Source organism: Ranitomeya imitator, unplaced genomic scaffold, assembly GCF_032444005.1.
Source record: "Ranitomeya imitator isolate aRanImi1 unplaced genomic scaffold, aRanImi1.pri SCAFFOLD_1207, whole genome shotgun sequence".
In the NCBI taxonomy this organism is placed as follows: Eukaryota; Metazoa; Chordata; class Amphibia; order Anura; family Dendrobatidae; genus Ranitomeya; species Ranitomeya imitator.
In genome coordinates this window covers 85,936-108,449 of record NW_027194459.1, presented here as the reverse complement: position 1 = coordinate 108,449, position 22,514 = coordinate 85,936, and the positions used below count along the sequence as shown (strand labels likewise).

Below are 22,514 nucleotides of genomic sequence, written 5' to 3'. Positions count from 1 at the left end.
ACAATATATTAGCAACACTGTTACAAAGGCCTCATTCGGGCCTACATCTTAACACACCTGTTGCAACCAGCAAAGATTGCTTGATTGCTTGATTGATTGATTGCATATTGGATGCAATCCAATGCTGAACATGCACAGGTGAAAGCAAGGCACAGGAAATGTTGCAAACGGTCCAGTGAAACTGAGCAAATTGCTACATTTGCCACCTGAAACGTGCTTCTTTGACCCTGAAAAGAATTCTCAGAAAGTGTTAAATGACAACTTGCTGGGCTGATTTCAATTCAATCTGTTTTTGGAAACCGGATCAGAGAAGGGGTGCACTGTTCCCGGAGATACTGCAATAACGGGTCAATGCGTGGAGTGGACAGAGCAAGCTCCATTTCCAGCTCCCTGTTCTAAAAATCCATTTAATATATGGTCCCCAAATAGGGGACGTATCAGATATTAAACTGATAAGAACAGATACTACACTTGATCTTAGCCAAAAGGCCGAGAAGCGATAGCCTGAAATGGTTTGCCACTCCAGACGCCCCATGGCCCACAACCAGGACTCACTGTGGAGAGAGCCCAAAAGATGATTGCCCAGGGGAAGACATTTTTTTTCTAAACTCTGGATGCCTTCTCAAATGGCAGTTCTGGTGTGTGTGGGGGCGTGTGGGGGGTGTGTGGGGGTGTGTGGGGGGTGTGTTCAAGTTGGGCCCAACGCGTTTTTAAAAAATCTGCCTAACTCCGCCTAATCTGCATAACTCCGCCTGATCTGCATAACTCCGCCCATCTGAACACACCCTCCATCCCTTTGGCGCTCCAGAGTGCAACTATTAGTGCAAGTCTGCAAATTGCCCCTTTAAAAAAAAAAAAGACAATCCCCCTGCCATGTGGTCTGCTGCTGTTCCAGCAGCAGACTGAAGGACGGCGCCATTTTTCTCTGCCTTAGATAAGTCCAGAGCCCATTGTGACACGTGAGAGTTCCGGAGTCAATGGCTGAAGGCCCCATTGTGACAGCAGCAGCAGGTGAAGGTTCCGTGCATAGATTCTATCTACTGCAGGCAGGCAGGCAGGCAGCAGCAGCAGCGCACCCAGTTGGTCAAAAGCATTAGAATACTACTCACACAGTACAAGACAAAATAGACAAGACTAGCACATTCAAGATCATCACAGACACCACCATTTTTCCTTCTTTATTGAAATACATATCATACACCACATAATTAAAAGTCAGTGGTCCACAAGAGGGAGCCAATGTTTTACAAAGGAATTTGTGCATGCGGTCACAAATGTAGTATGTATGGCCGAACTACTCGTAGGATACTTCAATTTAAACACTTCATGCTGACAGACAGCAGGCAGGCAGGCAGGCAGGCAGGCAGGCAGGGGCCTAATTTTGTAGATGGCACAATATATTAGCAACACTGTTACAAAGGCCTCATTCGGGCCTACATCTTAACACACCTGTTGCAACCAGCAAAGATTGCTTGATTGCTTGATTGATTGATTGCATATTGGATGCAATCCAATGCTGAACATGCACAGGTGAAAGCAAGGCACAGGAAATGTTGCAAACGGTCCCAGTGAAACTGAGCAAATTGCTACATTTGCCACCTGAAACGTGCTTCTTTGACCCTGAAAAGAATTCTCAGAAAGTGTTAAATGACAACTTGCTGGGCTGATTTCAATTCAATCTGTTTTTGGAAACCGGATCAGAGAAGGGGGTGCACTGTTCCCGGAGATACTGCAATAACGGGTCAATGCGTGGAGTGGACAGAGCAAGCTCCATTTCCAGCTCCCTGTTCTAAAAATCCATTTAATATATGGTCCCCAAATAGGGGACGTATCAGATATTAAACTGATAAGAACAGATACGGTTTCATCAGTATCAAAGCTCAAAAATAAAATTAATCGTATTAAACGACTTAAACATGAGTTCGACATCATCATTTTGAAACCACTTCTGTTAAAAATAAAATACAAATCACATCATATACATAATACAGAACACAATATCCCTATAGAATATCTTTATAAACAAAAACAAACTATCCTATTTGTACTCCTCAGGTAACCAAATGTCTCTATAGTCAAATATTATATCTTCCTGAATCATCACCATTTTTTTTCCCTTTTTCCTTTCCCTTCTCTTTACTCCCAGTCTCTTTTTTTTCCTTTTTAACTCCCTCCTCCCAATACTCAAAAAAATCTTCCTCACCCTGAAACTCTATTTTTCCCATTGTCTTTTCCTTCTCTTTACACACAGTCTCCCTTTTCTCCTTTTGAATTATCTTCCGTTTCCATTTTTTATTAACTCTTTTCTCCGCACTTTCAACCTTTCTAACTTTGTCTTCATCTTTATCCATTATAAATCTCTCCTTAAGCTCCTCCATACATTCCCTTCTCTCGATTTCTTCATCTTCTTTCTTTTCCAAAACTCCTTCCATCTTCTCAAAAAGTTCAAAATTCACTGCTAAAGTTTTCTCTCTTTCCACATAACAAAACCCAAACTTCCCGTTTATCATAATTTTTCCTACCAACAACTCCTCATCTTCCTTTGTCCATACCAAAAAACGTCTTTTTCCATTCCATACACCAATAGTATTCAAAAAAATTTTCTGAAACTTTGCCTCCACATACTTTGTCTTCAAATAACTCAACACCTCTTCAGTGTCTACAAAAGGGTCATCCATACATACAACAACACTTCTTGGTTTTCCCATACATGATACCATCAGACCAATATCTCCAAAGTTTTCTCCATTCCACCACTTAAAGAAATCCAAACATTTACCTTCTGATTTTAAAGTCACGTCAAAGCTCCTTCTATATCTTGCTTCTTGCATACACAAAATATCTTCTTTCCAGATTGCTCCAAAATCCACAAAAAAGTCCATAATCCGCTTTTCATCCAACAAGACGTCCTCCATGCCTGGCTTTCGAAAGAACCGCAAGCAGCTCCTCTTCCTCCAGAACTCCATATCTCCAATGTTGCCCCAACAGCTATGTGTTGGAACAGTTGCCCACTACAGATGTAGTGGCAAGGGTGATCGCCTCTCGTTGCCCAGGGACTAATCCGACTCCCCAATAGCAGCAGGGGGGTGAAGCCACACTGTCAAATGCAGCGATCCCCCCAGGCCAAGGAGCCGGGTACCCTGGGCACCTTAGGCCAGACCAAGTACAGCAACAATTAAGCCACTGCACTTGATCTTAGCCAAAAGGCCGAGAAGCGATAGCCTGAAATGGTTTGCCACTCCAGACGCCCCATGGCCCACAACCAGGACTCACTGTGGAGAGAGCCCAAAAGATGATTGCCCAGGGGAAGACATTTTTTTTCTAAACTCTGGATGCCTTCTCAAATGGCAGTTCTGGTGTGTGTGGGGGCGTGTGGGGGGTGTGTGGGGGTGTGTGGGGGTGTGTTCAAGTTGGGCCCAACGCGTTTTTAAAAAATCTGCCTAACTCCGCCTAATCTGCATAACTCCGCCTGATCTGCATAACTCCGCCCATCTGAACACACCCTCCATCCCTTTGGCGCTCCAGAGTGCAACTATTAGTGCAAGTCTGCAAATTGCCCCTTTAAAAAAAAAAAAGACAATCCCCCTGCCATGTGGTCTGCTGCTGTTCCAGCAGCAGACTGAAGACGGCGCCATTTTTCTCTGCCTTAGATAAGTCCAGAGCCCATTGTGACACGTGAGAGTTCCGGAGTCAATGGCTGAAGGCCCCATTGTGACAGCAGCAGCAGGTGAAGGTTCCGTGCATAGATTCTATCTACTGCAGGCAGGCAGGCAGGCAGCAGCAGCAGCGCACCCAGTTGGTCAAAAGCATTAGAATACTACTCACACAGTACAAGACAAAATAGACAAGACTAGCACATTCAAGATCATCACAGACACCATTTTTCCTTCTTTATTGAAATACATATCATACACCACATAATTAAAAGTCAGTGGTCCACAAGAGGGAGCCAATGTTTTACAAAGGAATTTGTGCATGCGGTCACAAATGTAGTATGTATGGCCGAACTACTCGTAGGATACTTCAATTTAAACACTTCATGCTGACAGACAGCAGGCAGGCAGGCAGGCAGGCAGGCAGGCAGGGGCCTAATTTTGTAGATGGCACAATATATTAGCAACACTGTTACAAAGGCCTCATTCGGGCCTACATCTTAACACACCTGTTGCAACCAGCAAAGATTGCTTGATTGCTTGATTGATTGATTGCATATTGGATGCAATCCAATGCTGAACATGCACAGGTGAAAGCAAGGCACAGGAAATGTTGCAAACGGTCCAGTGAAACTGAGCAAATTGCTACATTTGCCACCTGAAACGTGCTTCTTTGACCCTGAAAAGAATTCTCAGAAAGTGTTAAATGACAACTTGCTGGGCTGATTTCAATTCAATCTGTTTTTGGAAACCGGATCAGAGAAGGGGTGCACTGTTCCCGGAGATACTGCAATAACGGGTCAATGCGTGGAGTGGACAGAGCAAGCTCCATTTCCAGCTCCCTGTTCTAAAAATCCATTTAATATATGGTCCCCAAATAGGGGACGTATCAGATATTAAACTGATAAGAACAGATACTACACTTGATCTTAGCCAAAAGGCCGAGAAGCGATAGCCTGAAATGGTTTGCCACTCCAGACGCCCCATGGCCCACAACCAGGACTCACTGTGGAGAGAGCCCAAAAGATGATTGCCCAGGGGAAGACATTTTTTTTCTAAACTCTGGATGCCTTCTCAAATGGCAGTTCTGGTGTGTGTGGGGGCGTGTGGGGGGTGTGTGGGGGTGTGTGGGGGTGTGTTCAAGTTGGGCCCAACGCGTTTTTAAAAAATCTGCCTAACTCCGCCTAATCTGCATAACTCCGCCTGATCTGCATAACTCCGCCCATCTGAACACACCCTCCATCCCTTTGGCGCTCCAGAGTGCAACTATTAGTGCAAGTCTGCAAATTGCCCCTTTAAAAAAAAAAAAGACAATCCCCCTGCCATGTGGTCTGCTGCTGTTCCAGCAGCAGACTGAAGACGGCGCCATTTTTCTCTGCCTTAGATAAGTCCAGAGCCCATTGTGACACGTGAGAGTTCCGGAGTCAATGGCTGAAGGCCCCATTGTGACAGCAGCAGCAGGTGAAGGTTCCGTGCATAGATTCTATCTACTGCAGGCAGGCAGGCAGGCAGCAGCAGCAGCGCACCCAGTTGGTCAAAAGCATTAGAATACTACTCACACAGTACAAGACAAAATAGACAAGACTAGCACATTCAAGATCATCACAGACACCATTTTTCCTTCTTTATTGAAATACATATCATACACCACATAATTAAAAGTCAGTGGTCCACAAGAGGGAGCCAATGTTTTACAAAGGAATTTGTGCATGCGGTCACAAATGTAGTATGTATGGCCGAACTACTCGTAGGATACTTCAATTTAAACACTTCATGCTGACAGACAGCAGGCAGGCAGGCAGGCAGGCAGGCAGGCAGGGGCCTAATTTTGTAGATGGCACAATATATTAGCAACACTGTTACAAAGGCCTCATTCGGGCCTACATCTTAACACACCTGTTGCAACCAGCAAAGATTGCTTGATTGCTTGATTGATTGATTGCATATTGGATGCAATCCAATGCTGAACATGCACAGGTGAAAGCAAGGCACAGGAAATGTTGCAAACGGTCCAGTGAAACTGAGCAAATTGCTACATTTGCCACCTGAAACGTGCTTCTTTGACCCTGAAAAGAATTCTCAGAAAGTGTTAAATGACAACTTGCTGGGCTGATTTCAATTCAATCTGTTTTTGGAAACCGGATCAGAGAAGGGGTGCACTGTTCCCGGAGATACTGCAATAACGGGTCAATGCGTGGAGTGGACAGAGCAAGCTCCATTTCCAGCTCCCTGTTCTAAAAATCCATTTAATATATGGTCCCCAAATAGGGGACGTATCAGATATTAAACTGATAAGAACAGATACTACACTTGATCTTAGCCAAAAGGCCGAGAAGCGATAGCCTGAAATGGTTTGCCACTCCAGACGCCCCATGGCCCACAACCAGGACTCACTGTGGAGAGAGCCCAAAAGATGATTGCCCAGGGGAAGACATTTTTTTTCTAAACTCTGGATGCCTTCTCAAATGGCAGTTCTGGTGTGTGTGGGGGCGTGTGGGGGGTGTGTGGGGGTGTGTGGGGGTGTGTTCAAGTTGGGCCCAACGCGTTTTTAAAAAATCTGCCTAACTCCGCCTAATCTGCATAACTCCGCCTGATCTGCATAACTCCGCCCATCTGAACACACCCTCCATCCCTTTGGCGCTCCAGAGTGCAACTATTAGTGCAAGTCTGCAAATTGCCCCTTTAAAAAAAAAAAAGACAATCCCCCTGCCATGTGGTCTGCTGCTGTTCCAGCAGCAGACTGAAGACGGCGCCATTTTTCTCTGCCTTAGATAAGTCCAGAGCCCATTGTGACACGTGAGAGTTCCGGAGTCAATGGCTGAAGGCCCCATTGTGACAGCAGCAGCAGGTGAAGGTTCCGTGCATAGATTCTATCTACTGCAGGCAGGCAGGCAGGCAGCAGCAGCAGCGCACCCAGTTGGTCAAAAGCATTAGAATACTACTCACACAGTACAAGACAAAATAGACAAGACTAGCACATTCAAGATCATCACAGACACCATTTTTCCTTCTTTATTGAAATACATATCATACACCACATAATTAAAAGTCAGTGGTCCACAAGAGGGAGCCAATGTTTTACAAAGGAATTTGTGCATGCGGTCACAAATGTAGTATGTATGGCCGAACTACTCGTAGGATACTTCAATTTAAACACTTCATGCTGACAGACAGCAGGCAGGCAGGCAGGCAGGCAGGCAGGCAGGGGCCTAATTTTGTAGATGGCACAATATATTAGCAACACTGTTACAAAGGCCTCATTCGGGCCTACATCTTAACACACCTGTTGCAACCAGCAAAGATTGCTTGATTGCTTGATTGATTGATTGCATATTGGATGCAATCCAATGCTGAACATGCACAGGTGAAAGCAAGGCACAGGAAATGTTGCAAACGGTCCAGTGAAACTGAGCAAATTGCTACATTTGCCACCTGAAACGTGCTTCTTTGACCCTGAAAAGAATTCTCAGAAAGTGTTAAATGACAACTTGCTGGGCTGATTTCAATTCAATCTGTTTTTGGAAACCGGATCAGAGAAGGGGTGCACTGTTCCCGGAGATACTGCAATAACGGGTCAATGCGTGGAGTGGACAGAGCAAGCTCCATTTCCAGCTCCCTGTTCTAAAAATCCATTTAATATATGGTCCCCAAATAGGGGACGTATCAGATATTAAACTGATAAGAACAGATACTACACTTGATCTTAGCCAAAAGGCCGAGAAGCGATAGCCTGAAATGGTTTGCCACTCCAGACGCCCCATGGCCCACAACCAGGACTCACTGTGGAGAGAGCCCAAAAGATGATTGCCCAGGGGAAGACATTTTTTTTCTAAACTCTGGATGCCTTCTCAAATGGCAGTTCTGGTGTGTGTGGGGGCGTGTGGGGGGTGTGTGGGGGTGTGTGGGGGTGTGTTCAAGTTGGGCCCAACGCGTTTTTAAAAAATCTGCCTAACTCCGCCTAATCTGCATAACTCCGCCTGATCTGCATAACTCCGCCCATCTGAACACACCCTCCATCCCTTTGGCGCTCCAGAGTGCAACTATTAGTGCAAGTCTGCAAATTGCCCCTTTAAAAAAAAAAAAGACAATCCCCCTGCCATGTGGTCTGCTGCTGTTCCAGCAGCAGACTGAAGACGGCGCCATTTTTCTCTGCCTTAGATAAGTCCAGAGCCCATTGTGACACGTGAGAGTTCCGGAGTCAATGGCTGAAGGCCCCATTGTGACAGCAGCAGCAGGTGAAGGTTCCGTGCATAGATTCTATCTACTGCAGGCAGGCAGGCAGGCAGCAGCAGCAGCGCACCCAGTTGGTCAAAAGCATTAGAATACTACTCACACAGTACAAGACAAAATAGACAAGACTAGCACATTCAAGATCATCACAGACACCATTTTTCCTTCTTTATTGAAATACATATCATACACCACATAATTAAAAGTCAGTGGTCCACAAGAGGGAGCCAATGTTTTACAAAGGAATTTGTGCATGCGGTCACAAATGTAGTATGTATGGCCGAACTACTCGTAGGATACTTCAATTTAAACACTTCATGCTGACAGACAGCAGGCAGGCAGGCAGGCAGGCAGGCAGGCAGGGGCCTAATTTTGTAGATGGCACAATATATTAGCAACACTGTTACAAAGGCCTCATTCGGGCCTACATCTTAACACACCTGTTGCAACCAGCAAAGATTGCTTGATTGCTTGATTGATTGATTGCATATTGGATGCAATCCAATGCTGAACATGCACAGGTGAAAGCAAGGCACAGGAAATGTTGCAAACGGTCCAGTGAAACTGAGCAAATTGCTACATTTGCCACCTGAAACGTGCTTCTTTGACCCTGAAAAGAATTCTCAGAAAGTGTTAAATGACAACTTGCTGGGCTGATTTCAATTCAATCTGTTTTTGGAAACCGGATCAGAGAAGGGGTGCACTGTTCCCGGAGATACTGCAATAACGGGTCAATGCGTGGAGTGGACAGAGCAAGCTCCATTTCCAGCTCCCTGTTCTAAAAATCCATTTAATATATGGTCCCCAAATAGGGGACGTATCAGATATTAAACTGATAAGAACAGATACTACACTTGATCTTAGCCAAAAGGCCGAGAAGCGATAGCCTGAAATGGTTTGCCACTCCAGACGCCCCATGGCCCACAACCAGGACTCACTGTGGAGAGAGCCCAAAAGATGATTGCCCAGGGGAAGACATTTTTTTTCTAAACTCTGGATGCCTTCTCAAATGGCAGTTCTGGTGTGTGTGGGGGCGTGTGGGGGGTGTGTGGGGGTGTGTGGGGGTGTGTTCAAGTTGGGCCCAACGCGTTTTTAAAAAATCTGCCTAACTCCGCCTAATCTGCATAACTCCGCCTGATCTGCATAACTCCGCCCATCTGAACACACCCTCCATCCCTTTGGCGCTCCAGAGTGCAACTATTAGTGCAAGTCTGCAAATTGCCCCTTTAAAAAAAAAAAAGACAATCCCCCTGCCATGTGGTCTGCTGCTGTTCCAGCAGCAGACTGAAGACGGCGCCATTTTTCTCTGCCTTAGATAAGTCCAGAGCCCATTGTGACACGTGAGAGTTCCGGAGTCAATGGCTGAAGGCCCCATTGTGACAGCAGCAGCAGGTGAAGGTTCCGTGCATAGATTCTATCTACTGCAGGCAGGCAGGCAGGCAGCAGCAGCAGCGCACCCAGTTGGTCAAAAGCATTAGAATACTACTCACACAGTACAAGACAAAATAGACAAGACTAGCACATTCAAGATCATCACAGACACCATTTTTCCTTCTTTATTGAAATACATATCATACACCACATAATTAAAAGTCAGTGGTCCACAAGAGGGAGCCAATGTTTTACAAAGGAATTTGTGCATGCGGTCACAAATGTAGTATGTATGGCCGAACTACTCGTAGGATACTTCAATTTAAACACTTCATGCTGACAGACAGCAGGCAGGCAGGCAGGCAGGCAGGCAGGCAGGGGCCTAATTTTGTAGATGGCACAATATATTAGCAACACTGTTACAAAGGCCTCATTCGGGCCTACATCTTAACACACCTGTTGCAACCAGCAAAGATTGCTTGATTGCTTGATTGATTGATTGCATATTGGATGCAATCCAATGCTGAACATGCACAGGTGAAAGCAAGGCACAGGAAATGTTGCAAACGGTCCAGTGAAACTGAGCAAATTGCTACATTTGCCACCTGAAACGTGCTTCTTTGACCCTGAAAAGAATTCTCAGAAAGTGTTAAATGACAACTTGCTGGGCTGATTTCAATTCAATCTGTTTTTGGAAACCGGATCAGAGAAGGGGTGCACTGTTCCCGGAGATACTGCAATAACGGGTCAATGCGTGGAGTGGACAGAGCAAGCTCCATTTCCAGCTCCCTGTTCTAAAAATCCATTTAATATATGGTCCCCAAATAGGGGACGTATCAGATATTAAACTGATAAGAACAGATACTACACTTGATCTTAGCCAAAAGGCCGAGAAGCGATAGCCTGAAATGGTTTGCCACTCCAGACGCCCCATGGCCCACAACCAGGACTCACTGTGGAGAGAGCCCAAAAGATGATTGCCCAGGGGAAGACATTTTTTTTCTAAACTCTGGATGCCTTCTCAAATGGCAGTTCTGGTGTGTGTGGGGGCGTGTGGGGGGTGTGTGGGGGTGTGTGGGGGTGTGTTCAAGTTGGGCCCAACGCGTTTTTAAAAAATCTGCCTAACTCCGCCTAATCTGCATAACTCCGCCTGATCTGCATAACTCCGCCCATCTGAACACACCCTCCATCCCTTTGGCGCTCCAGAGTGCAACTATTAGTGCAAGTCTGCAAATTGCCCCTTTAAAAAAAAAAAAGACAATCCCCCTGCCATGTGGTCTGCTGCTGTTCCAGCAGCAGACTGAAGACGGCGCCATTTTTCTCTGCCTTAGATAAGTCCAGAGCCCATTGTGACACGTGAGAGTTCCGGAGTCAATGGCTGAAGGCCCCATTGTGACAGCAGCAGCAGGTGAAGGTTCCGTGCATAGATTCTATCTACTGCAGGCAGGCAGGCAGGCAGCAGCAGCAGCGCACCCAGTTGGTCAAAAGCATTAGAATACTACTCACACAGTACAAGACAAAATAGACAAGACTAGCACATTCAAGATCATCACAGACACCATTTTTCCTTCTTTATTGAAATACATATCATACACCACATAATTAAAAGTCAGTGGTCCACAAGAGGGAGCCAATGTTTTACAAAGGAATTTGTGCATGCGGTCACAAATGTAGTATGTATGGCCGAACTACTCGTAGGATACTTCAATTTAAACACTTCATGCTGACAGACAGCAGGCAGGCAGGCAGGCAGGCAGGCAGGCAGGGGCCTAATTTTGTAGATGGCACAATATATTAGCAACACTGTTACAAAGGCCTCATTCGGGCCTACATCTTAACACACCTGTTGCAACCAGCAAAGATTGCTTGATTGCTTGATTGATTGATTGCATATTGGATGCAATCCAATGCTGAACATGCACAGGTGAAAGCAAGGCACAGGAAATGTTGCAAACGGTCCAGTGAAACTGAGCAAATTGCTACATTTGCCACCTGAAACGTGCTTCTTTGACCCTGAAAAGAATTCTCAGAAAGTGTTAAATGACAACTTGCTGGGCTGATTTCAATTCAATCTGTTTTTGGAAACCGGATCAGAGAAGGGGTGCACTGTTCCCGGAGATACTGCAATAACGGGTCAATGCGTGGAGTGGACAGAGCAAGCTCCATTTCCAGCTCCCTGTTCTAAAAATCCATTTAATATATGGTCCCCAAATAGGGGACGTATCAGATATTAAACTGATAAGAACAGATACGGTTTCATCAGTATCAAAGCTCAAAAATAAAATTAATCGTATTAAACGACTTAAACATGAGTTCGACATCATCATTTTGAAACCACTTCTGTTAAAAATAAAATACAAATCACATCATATACATAATACAGAACACAATATCCCTATAGAATATCTTTATAAACAAAAACAAACTATCCTATTTGTACTCCTCAGGTAACCAAATGTCTCTATAGTCAAATATTATATCTTCCTGAATCATCACCATTTTTTTCCCTTTTTCCTTTCCCTTCTCTTTACTCCCAGTCTCTTTTTTTTTTTCCTTTTTAACTCCCTCCTCCCAATACTCAAAAAAATCTTCCTCACCCTGAAACTCTATTTTTCCCATTGTCTTTTCCTTCTCTTTACACACAGTCTCCCTTTTCTCCTTTTGAATTATCTTCCGTTTCCATTTTTTATTAACTCTTTTCTCCGCACTTTCAACCTTTCTAACTTTGTCTTCATCTTTATCCATTATAAATCTCTCCTTAAGCTCCTCCATACATTCCCTTCTCTCGATTTCTTCATCTTCTTTCTTTTCCAAAACTCCTTCCATCTTCTCAAAAAGTTCAAAATTCACTGCTAAAGTTTTCTCTCTTTCCACATAACAAAACCCAAACTTCCCGTTTATCATAATTTTTCCTACCAACAACTCCTCATCTTCCTTTGTCCATACCAAAAAACGTCTTTTTCCATTCCATACACCAATAGTATTCAAAAAAATTTTCTGAAACTTTGCCTCCACATACTTTGTCTTCAAATAACTCAACACCTCTTCAGTGTCTACAAAAGGGTCATCCATACATACAACAACACTTCTTGGTTTTCCCATACATGATACCATCAGACCAATATCTCCAAAGTTTTCTCCATTCCACCACTTAAAGAAATCCAAACATTTACCTTCTGATTTTAAAGTCACGTCAAAGCTCCTTCTATATCTTGCTTCTTGCATACACAAAATATCTTCTTTCCAGATTGCTCCAAAATCCACAAAAAAGTCCATAATCCGCTTTTCATCCAACAAGACGTCCTCCATGCCTGGCTTTCGAAAGAACCGCAAGCAGCTCCTCTTCCTCCAGAACTCCATATCTCCAATGTTGCCCCAACAGCTATGTGTTGGAACAGTTGCCCACTACAGATGTAGTGGCAAGGGTGATCGCCTCTCGTTGCCCAGGGACTAATCCGACTCCCCAATAGCAGCAGGGGGGTGAAGCCACACTGTCAAATGCAGCGATCCCCCCAGGCCAAGGAGCCGGGTACCCTGGGCACCTTAGGCCAGACCAAGTACAGCAACAATTAAGCCACTGCACTTGATCTTAGCCAAAAGGCCGAGAAGCGATAGCCTGAAATGGTTTGCCACTCCAGACGCCCCATGGCCCACAACCAGGACTCACTGTGGAGAGAGCCCAAAAGATGATTGCCCAGGGGAAGACATTTTTTTTCTAAACTCTGGATGCCTTCTCAAATGGCAGTTCTGGTGTGTGTGGGGGCGTGTGGGGGGTGTGTGGGGGTGTGTGGGGGTGTGTTCAAGTTGGGCCCAACGCGTTTTTAAAAAATCTGCCTAACTCCGCCTAATCTGCATAACTCCGCCTGATCTGCATAACTCCGCCCATCTGAACACACCCTCCATCCCTTTGGCGCTCCAGAGTGCAACTATTAGTGCAAGTCTGCAAATTGCCCCTTTAAAAAAAAAAAAGACAATCCCCCTGCCATGTGGTCTGCTGCTGTTCCAGCAGCAGACTGAAGACGGCGCCATTTTTCTCTGCCTTAGATAAGTCCAGAGCCCATTGTGACACGTGAGAGTTCCGGAGTCAATGGCTGAAGGCCCCATTGTGACAGCAGCAGCAGGTGAAGGTTCCGTGCATAGATTCTATCTACTGCAGGCAGGCAGGCAGGCAGCAGCAGCAGCGCACCCAGTTGGTCAAAAGCATTAGAATACTACTCACACAGTACAAGACAAAATAGACAAGACTAGCACATTCAAGATCATCACAGACACCATTTTTCCTTCTTTATTGAAATACATATCATACACCACATAATTAAAAGTCAGTGGTCCACAAGAGGGAGCCAATGTTTTACAAAGGAATTTGTGCATGCGGTCACAAATGTAGTATGTATGGCCGAACTACTCGTAGGATACTTCAATTTAAACACTTCATGCTGACAGACAGCAGGCAGGCAGGCAGGCAGGCAGGCAGGCAGGGGCCTAATTTTGTAGATGGCACAATATATTAGCAACACTGTTACAAAGGCCTCATTCGGGCCTACATCTTAACACACCTGTTGCAACCAGCAAAGATTGCTTGATTGCTTGATTGATTGATTGCATATTGGATGCAATCCAATGCTGAACATGCACAGGTGAAAGCAAGGCACAGGAAATGTTGCAAACGGTCCAGTGAAACTGAGCAAATTGCTACATTTGCCACCTGAAACGTGCTTCTTTGACCCTGAAAAGAATTCTCAGAAAGTGTTAAATGACAACTTGCTGGGCTGATTTCAATTCAATCTGTTTTTGGAAACCGGATCAGAGAAGGGGTGCACTGTTCCCGGAGATACTGCAATAACGGGTCAATGCGTGGAGTGGACAGAGCAAGCTCCATTTCCAGCTCCCTGTTCTAAAAATCCATTTAATATATGGTCCCCAAATAGGGGACGTATCAGATATTAAACTGATAAGAACAGATTTTTTTTTTTTTTTTTTTTTTTTCTCCCTCAGATGGGGAATTTCACGGTCTAGAAATCCAAAACCGAAGAAACATACCCAAACAGCTGTGTCAAAATTGAAACACAAAAAGCCGTTCCCATCATCATCGGAAAAATCTTTCTTTTTTCAAAATACATATTTACATTACAAAAGAACAAATCAAGAAGTATTAACAAAATATCTCCACTTTTTAACCTTCCAAATTCCTTCCGCATCCACCTCCCCCTTCCTTTTCTTATCCCACAAAAAACAAACATATATCTTCCCCAAAATCACCTTCACGGTATTTCTAACCTCAATATTCTTCCTCTTGAACACATGCACATTTCTCACATCCCATAACACTTCCTTTATACATGCAAGCATTAACCACAACACTCTCTCCTTCACTCCATCACACAACCCTAAACCAAACATGAACAACTCAAAGGATAAAAAATTCACACCACACAGTTCTTTGCACAAAGGACCCATTCTTCCAATCACATCTCTAGCATACTGACAATTCCAGAACACATGTATTACACTTTCACACCCACCACAACCTTCTCTCGGACACCTCTCACTCCTCACTAAACCCCTATTTCTCTGAAACTCTCTTACTGGTAACACTCCATGCAATGACTGCCACACAATCTCACTCTGTCTGTTTGTCATACCATCCATCCGTACTTTCTTCCACACCTTTTGTACATCAGCTCCTCTAACCATATTGATATCACACTCTATCTCTCTACACTCAATCATTCTATACACAGCCTTCTTCTTTTCCACTAGTCTTACATCCACATCACACAACTCATACTTCACCAAAAACTTATAAACCCACACATACCATACAGGAACCTCAAAAGCAACCGGACACCTCAAATCCCTTTCTCTCCATTTTAACTTAAACAGATACGCTCCAAATAAATACCTACACATAGATGAAAATTTCCCATCCGCCCTTATCACTTTCAGCACATACACAACAATATTCACACCAAAAAAAACTTCCAAATTTGGAAAACCCAACCCACCTTTCTCCAATCTCTTCACCAAAATTTCTCTCCTAGCCCTCTCCATCTTTGAATTCCATAAAAACACAAACAGAATCCTATTCAAACTCCTCACACACATATACCCTGGTGGAAACACTACTGCTACATACAAAAAAATCGGCAACACCACACTCTTTATAACTAAGATCTTTCCAAAAAACGTAAGGTTTCTCAACCTCCAAAAACACAGCTTCCGCTCAACCTTCTCTTTCGCATCATTCCAACTTTCCTTCCCATCCAACTTCTCTGAAAACTTCACACCCAATATTTTAATAGGCCCATTAACCACATTCACTCCAACATCCCTACTTAAAACACCATTTCCAAATACCTTACACTCACTCTTTTCCCAATTAACCTTAAATGCAGACGCACCACAAAAAAAGGACACTAATAACTTCACCCGCCTCACCGAACATTCTGAATCGCACAATACACACACATCATCCATATAACCACTAACTTTCCACTCTCTACCCCCTCCTCCTGGCACTTGCACGCCCCTAACCACCTTATCTTTCCTCAGCATACACAACAAAGGCTCAATTGCACAAATAAAGGCCACAGGTGACAAAGGACACCCTTGACGAACCCCTGAAAAGACATTCACTCTCCTTCCCACATAACCATTCATCAAAACACAACTGTAAATATCCTTATATAAACTCCTCACTCTCCCAACAAAATCAGCTGGAAAACCCATTCTTAGCAACACACTAAACAAAAACCCATGCGATAATCTATCATACGCCTTCTCAAAATCTAAACTCAACAAAAACGCACTCTTCTTTCGCCCCATACAGTCCCATAGACAATCTCTTAGCATACACACACAATCATGTATACGCCTCCCAGGTACCGCACAACACTGTTCATCCCCAATCACACTCTCTATCACATCACGCATCCTATTCGCCATTAATTTTGCATAGATTTTATAATCACAGTTTAATAACGTTATCGGCCTCCAATTCCTCAAACTCTTCAAATCCCCCTTTTTAGGTATCAACACAACCATTCCCGCACGCATACTCTCAGCCACCTCCATATTTAACCACATATACTTACACACCTCCACAAAGTCATTACCAATCACATCCCACATCACTCGATAAAACTCTACTGGGAGACCATCCTCCCCTGGCGTCTTATTTAGCGCCATACTATTCATCACCTTCCACACCTCATCACTAGTCACCTCACACATCACACTCTCCCTTTCCGTCTCAGACAACTTACTTTCTAACATATTTAACACATCACTCTCCAAACCCTCATCCCTCCACTTCACTGCATACAACTCCTCATAGAACTTAGCCACCTCTTCACACATATCCTCACCACTCACTTCTCTTCCATCCTCCCCATTCAGCACACTCATACTCTGTTTCTTCCCAAACACCTTTTTAAAGAAAAAACGTGAACATTTCTCATCATGTTCCATTTTGTCAATTTTTGCTCTAAAAACTATACTCCTCCCTTTCTCTAACAAAAAGTCATTAATTTCCTTTTTCACCTGTAATATCTCTTCTTCCACTTCCATTCCTCCTTCCCTCAACTTATACAATACACTCAAACGTGCATTCAATTTAACAAAATTCTCTCTTTTAATAGCTGCACACTTATACCCTAAACTTTTAAAGAATATTTTTGTTTGTCTCTTCACCCAATCCCACCAAACACAAACATTCCCAAAACCATTTTTACGCTTACACCACCCTTCATACCGTCTTGCATACTCCTTTCTCACATCTTCACTCTCTAACAACTTCACATTTAACTTCCACAACCCTTTCCCAAACACTCCACCAACCTTTATATCCACCTCACACTTCATACACACATGATCAGAAAACAAAACATTTTCTTGCTTATAATCAACAGCAGTTATATTTTTTGAAATAAAGCAATAATCCAACCTAGATTGCACCCTTCCACTCTCAGATAAAAAAGTATTCAACACAGGACTCACACTACACACACGCTGCATATCACCCAGATCAAAATCACTCACTAACTCCAACAAAGCCTTCCCTGACACATCCACATTCACTTTCCCCACATCACAATTCATATCCCCCACAACCACTACAGGCATCCTCCCTGGAACAAAAAGCTTAACTTTTTCAAATAAAGCTTTACGCTCATTCTTATCAACCGGCGCATAAATATTAATAACACAAAACTTTACATTTCTATACTCAAAATTAGCCAAAATACACCTCCCTACCTCAATCACCAGATAATCATTCAAAACCACCTCTCTCCCTTTAACCAATATTCCCACCCCATCATTCTTATTACATGCACTCCCTGACCACACAGACGCACCATAAGACCATTCATCCCCTTTCACACCATCCACTACCCCACACTCTTGTAAACAAAAAATAGATGCATTTTGCATAGCTAAAAACTCAAAAATTGCAGCTCTCCTAACTTTACTTTTAAAGACTCTAACATTTTGTGAAATTATGGTAAACCCCATATTTACAAAATCCACACTTCAACTAACTACACAGAAAATAAAAGCCTTTGGCCTAAGCCAAAGCTCACAAGAGAAAAAAACAACACATTTAGTGCAGTATATGGCAACACTATCCAGCATCACCACTATCCTCCTCCACCATCTGAATTGAACAACAAGTGTCTGACCCACTGATCTCACCACCCTCAGTCCTCCTTCTTGCAGGGCCAATCTTTCTCTGAGGAGTACTACTCTCCACCTCCTCATCATCTCCATCATCCTCCCGCCGACTCTTTTTTGCAGCTCTATCGTCATCTGACTCAAACTCCTCAATATGTTCGGGATTAGACAAATGCTCAGGGCTATCCACCTCCGAAATTTGCGCATCGCTCTCCGCGGCGTCCATTGCCTCACTAAAAGTCATTATTTCAGGCAACTGCCCCTGCACTTCCATTTCAGGAAGATGCGCCTCCACCTCTGCAGCTGCCCTCCAAAACTCCTTCTCTTCCCTCCTCCACTCTTTTTCCTTCTTTTTCTTCTTCTTTTCCTCCTTTTTCTCCTCTTTCTCTGCCCTAGAACATGGCCTCAGACTCACACTCTCTGAATCTGGAGGGGGCATGGCTCTACTCGCACTCCGCCTCCTTCTCTCTTCCTCCTCCCTCTCAATCCTTGCAACTTCTTTTACAATTCTTGCCCTTTCCCTCCTGGCCAACTCTTCCTCCATTTGCTCTTTGTCGGACCGCCTAGGTGCACTATTGGGACAGTCTTTATACATATGTGTACTACTCCCACAGACATCACAGGTTTTAGGCGAAGGACATTGGTTAGCAGCATGCCCCTCTTTCCTGCAATTTCGGCAACACTGTCCTTTAGTACACTCTGTCTGTACATGTCCGAAACAAAAACATTTTCTACAGAAACGAGGCTGTCCTGGGTACGTCAAAAAGCCTCTGTGACCTGCCACAGAGAAATTTGCAGGAGGGTGCCTGAAACCACCCACACTATCAGGGTCCCTCTTCAATTTAACACGAAACGTATATTTACAGTTGAAGATGCCCAAGATATTCACCTGCCGTTCTCCTAACTTTACATACTCACAATATTGCGAGAGAAAGCTCTGCAACAAAGCCGGGTCCGTGAAGGGGTTATACACAGTCACAGTTACCTCTTTTTCTTGTAACCCAAACAGTGGTATCCAGCCAACTCCTTCCAGAAGAGGATCCTCAGCATTAGCCCGTAGCCACTCAAACACATTCAGGCAAACGTTTTGGTCCACAAAAGTCACGTCGTAATTACCTTGACGAGGAAATTCGTTGCAACTGAAGATCTCCGTACGCTTTGCTCCAGCCTTTTCCTCGATGAGATCCCGGATGATGAATACCACGTTGTTCTTGGCTCCATTGCTCGGGTCCACGGTCAACCGGATGGTGTTCTTGACAAAATTCATAGCGATGGACTGTCGGTATATTCTACCACAGCAGAAAGAAGAAAACTTCCCACGAGGGACGTCACTCGGACACGGCCTATAGCCGGGGGATCACAACCGGATGCAAGGGGACTAAGCCGACTCCCCAATAGCAGCAGGGGGGTGAAGTCCCACCAGAGGTGAGACGATCCCCCCAGGCCAAGGAGCCGGGTACCCCAAGCACCTCTCAGCCAAGACCAGGGCAATAAACCCTGATCTTAGCCAAAAGGCCGAGAAGCGATAGCCTGAAATGGTTTGCCACTCCAGACGCCCCATGGCCCACAACCAGGACTCACTGTGGAGAGAGCCCAAAAGATGATTGCCCAGGGGAAGACATTTTTTTTCTAAACTCTGGATGTCTTCTCAAATGGCAGTTCTGGTGTGTGTGGGGGCGTGTGGGGGGTGTGTGGGGGTGTGTGGGGGTGTGTTCAAGTTGGGCCCAACGCGTTTTTAAAAAATCTGCCTAACTCCGCCTAATCTGCATAACTCCGCCTGATCTGCATAACTCCGCCCATCTGAACACACCCTCCATCCCTTTGGCGCTCCAGAGTGCAACTATTAGTGCAAGTCTGCAAATTGCCCCTTTAAAAAAAAAAAAGACAATCCCCCTGCCATGTGGTCTGCTGCTGTTCCAGCAGCAGACTGAAGACGGCGCCATTTTTCTCTGCCTTAGATAAGTCCAGAGCCCATTGTGACACGTGAGAGTTCCGGAGTCAATGGCTGAAGGCCCCATTGTGACAGCAGCAGCAGGTGAAGGTTCCGTGCATAGATTCTATCTACTGCAGGCAGGCAGGCAGGCAGCAGCAGCAGCGCACCCAGTTGGTCAAAAGCATTAGAATACTACTCACACAGTACAAGACAAAATAGACAAGACTAGCACATTCAAGATCATCACAGACACCATTTTTCCTTCTTTATTGAAATACATATCATACACCACATAATTAAAAGTCAGTGGTCCACAAGAGGGAGCCAATGTTTTACAAAGGAATTTGTGCATGCGGTCACAAATGTAGTATGTATGGCCGAACTACTCGTAGGATACTTCAATTTAAACACTTCATGCTGACAGACAGCAGGCAGGCAGGCAGGCAGGCAGGCAGGCAGGGGCCTAATTTTGTAGATGGCACAATATATTAGCAACACTGTTACAAAGGCCTCATTCGGGCCTACATCTTAACACACCTGTTGCAACCAGCAAAGATTGCTTGATTGCTTGATTGATTGATTGCATATTGGATGCAATCCAATGCTGAACATGCACAGGTGAAAGCAAGGCACAGGAAATGTTGCAAACGGTCCAGTGAAACTGAGCAAATTGCTACATTTGCCACCTGAAACGTGCTTCTTTGACCCTGAAAAGAATTCTCAGAAAGTGTTAAATGACAACTTGCTGGGCTGATTTCAATTCAATCTGTTTTTGGAAACCGGATCAGAGAAGGGGTGCACTGTTCCCGGAGATACTGCAATAACGGGTCAATGCGTGGAGTGGACAGAGCAAGCTCCATTTCCAGCTCCCTGTTCTAAAAATCCATTTAATATATGGTCCCCAAATAGGGGACGTATCAGATATTAAACTGATAAGAACAGATACTACACTTGATCTTAGCCAAAAGGCCGAGAAGCGATAGCCTGAAATGGTTTGCCACTCCAGACGCCCCATGGCCCACAACCAGGACTCACTGTGGAGAGAGCCCAAAAGATGATTGCCCAGGGGAAGACATTTTTTTTCTAAACTCTGGATGCCTTCTCAAATGGCAGTTCTGGTGTGTGTGGGGGCGTGTGGGGGGTGTGTGGGGGTGTGTGGGGGTGTGTTCAAGTTGGGCCCAACGCGTTTTTAAAAAATCTGCCTAACTCCGCCTAATCTGCATAACTCCGCCTGATCTGCATAACTCCGCCCATCTGAACACACCCTCCATCCCTTTGGCGCTCCAGAGTGCAACTATTAGTGCAAGTCTGCAAATTGCCCCTTTAAAAAAAAAAAAGACAATCCCCCTGCCATGTGGTCTGCTGCTGTTCCAGCAGCAGACTGAAGACGGCGCCATTTTTCTCTGCCTTAGATAAGTCCAGAGCCCATTGTGACACGTGAGAGTTCCGGAGTCAATGGCTGAAGGCCCCATTGTGACAGCAGCAGCAGGTGAAGGTTCCGTGCATAGATTCTATCTACTGCAGGCAGGCAGGCAGGCAGCAGCAGCAGCGCACCCAGTTGGTCAAAAGCATTAGAATACTACTCACACAGTACAAGACAAAATAGACAAGACTAGCACATTCAAGATCATCACAGACACCATTTTTCCTTCTTTATTGAAATACATATCATACACCACATAATTAAAAGTCAGTGGTCCACAAGAGGGAGCCAATGTTTTACAAAGGAATTTGTGCATGCGGTCACAAATGTAGTATGTATGGCCGAACTACTCGTAGGATACTTCAATTTAAACACTTCATGCTGACAGACAGCAGGCAGGCAGGCAGGCAGGCAGGCAGGCAGGGGCCTAATTTTGTAGATGGCACAATATATTAGCAACACTGTTACAAAGGCCTCATTCGGGCCTACATCTTAACACACCTGTTGCAACCAGCAAAGATTGCTTGATTGCTTGATTGATTGATTGCATATTGGATGCAATCCAATGCTGAACATGCACAGGTGAAAGCAAGGCACAGGAAATGTTGCAAACGGTCCAGTGAAACTGAGCAAATTGCTACATTTGCCACCTGAAACGTGCTTCTTTGACCCTGAAAAGAATTCTCAGAAAGTGTTAAATGACAACTTGCTGGGCTGATTTCAATTCAATCTGTTTTTGGAAACCGGATCAGAGAAGGGGTGCACTGTTCCCGGAGATACTGCAATAACGGGTCAATGCGTGGAGTGGACAGAGCAAGCTCCATTTCCAGCTCCCTGTTCTAAAAATCCATTTAATATATGGTCCCCAAATAGGGGACGTATCAGATATTAAACTGATAAGAACAGATACTACACTTGATCTTAGCCAAAAGGCCGAGAAGCGATAGCCTGAAATGGTTTGCCACTCCAGACGCCCCATGGCCCACAACCAGGACTCACTGTGGAGAGAGCCCAAAAGATGATTGCCCAGGGGAAGACATTTTTTTTCTAAACTCTGGATGCCTTCTCAAATGGCAGTTCTGGTGTGTGTGGGGGCGTGTGGGGGGTGTGTGGGGGTGTGTGGGGGTGTGTTCAAGTTGGGCCCAACGCGTTTTTAAAAAATCTGCCTAACTCCGCCTAATCTGCATAACTCCGCCTGATCTGCATAACTCCGCCCATCTGAACACACCCT

The 22,514-nt window shown here is 44.7% G+C and overlaps 10 non-coding genes and 1 pseudogene across 10 annotated transcripts; all 11 read right to left on the bottom strand.

Annotated features, from left to right (window-relative positions):
* Nucleotides 1-310: 310 nt before the first annotated feature.
* On the bottom strand, nt 311-501 carry LOC138655114 (U2 spliceosomal RNA). Its single transcript, XR_011316693.1, has one exon. It is a non-coding gene; the product is annotated as a U2 spliceosomal RNA (small nuclear RNA).
* Nucleotides 502-1,704: 1,203 nt separating this feature from the next.
* On the bottom strand, nt 1,705-1,890 carry LOC138655117 (U2 spliceosomal RNA). The gene has a single exon (XR_011316696.1). It is a non-coding gene; the product is annotated as a U2 spliceosomal RNA (small nuclear RNA).
* A 2,525-nt stretch (nt 1,891-4,415) lies between these two features.
* Nucleotides 4,416-4,606, bottom strand: LOC138655112 (U2 spliceosomal RNA). The gene has a single exon (XR_011316692.1). It is a non-coding gene; the product is annotated as a U2 spliceosomal RNA (small nuclear RNA).
* Nucleotides 4,607-5,802: 1,196 nt separating this feature from the next.
* Nucleotides 5,803-5,993, bottom strand: LOC138655111 (U2 spliceosomal RNA). Its single transcript, XR_011316691.1, has one exon. It is a non-coding gene; the product is annotated as a U2 spliceosomal RNA (small nuclear RNA).
* Nucleotides 5,994-7,189: 1,196 nt separating this feature from the next.
* LOC138655110 (U2 spliceosomal RNA) lies at nt 7,190-7,380 on the bottom strand. The gene has a single exon (XR_011316690.1). It is a non-coding gene; the product is annotated as a U2 spliceosomal RNA (small nuclear RNA).
* A 1,196-nt stretch (nt 7,381-8,576) lies between these two features.
* Nucleotides 8,577-8,767, bottom strand: LOC138655108 (U2 spliceosomal RNA). The gene has a single exon (XR_011316688.1). It is a non-coding gene; the product is annotated as a U2 spliceosomal RNA (small nuclear RNA).
* A 1,196-nt stretch (nt 8,768-9,963) lies between these two features.
* On the bottom strand, nt 9,964-10,154 carry LOC138655107 (U2 spliceosomal RNA). Its single transcript, XR_011316687.1, has one exon. It is a non-coding gene; the product is annotated as a U2 spliceosomal RNA (small nuclear RNA).
* A 1,196-nt stretch (nt 10,155-11,350) lies between these two features.
* On the bottom strand, nt 11,351-11,536 carry LOC138655116 (U2 spliceosomal RNA). The gene has a single exon (XR_011316695.1). It is a non-coding gene; the product is annotated as a U2 spliceosomal RNA (small nuclear RNA).
* A 2,527-nt stretch (nt 11,537-14,063) lies between these two features.
* On the bottom strand, nt 14,064-14,285 carry LOC138655123 (U2 spliceosomal RNA; annotated as a pseudogene).
* Nucleotides 14,286-20,650: 6,365 nt separating this feature from the next.
* On the bottom strand, nt 20,651-20,841 carry LOC138655106 (U2 spliceosomal RNA). The gene has a single exon (XR_011316686.1). It is a non-coding gene; the product is annotated as a U2 spliceosomal RNA (small nuclear RNA).
* Nucleotides 20,842-22,037: 1,196 nt separating this feature from the next.
* LOC138655105 (U2 spliceosomal RNA) lies at nt 22,038-22,228 on the bottom strand. Its single transcript, XR_011316685.1, has one exon. It is a non-coding gene; the product is annotated as a U2 spliceosomal RNA (small nuclear RNA).
* Between the last annotated feature and the right edge of the window lie 286 nt (nt 22,229-22,514).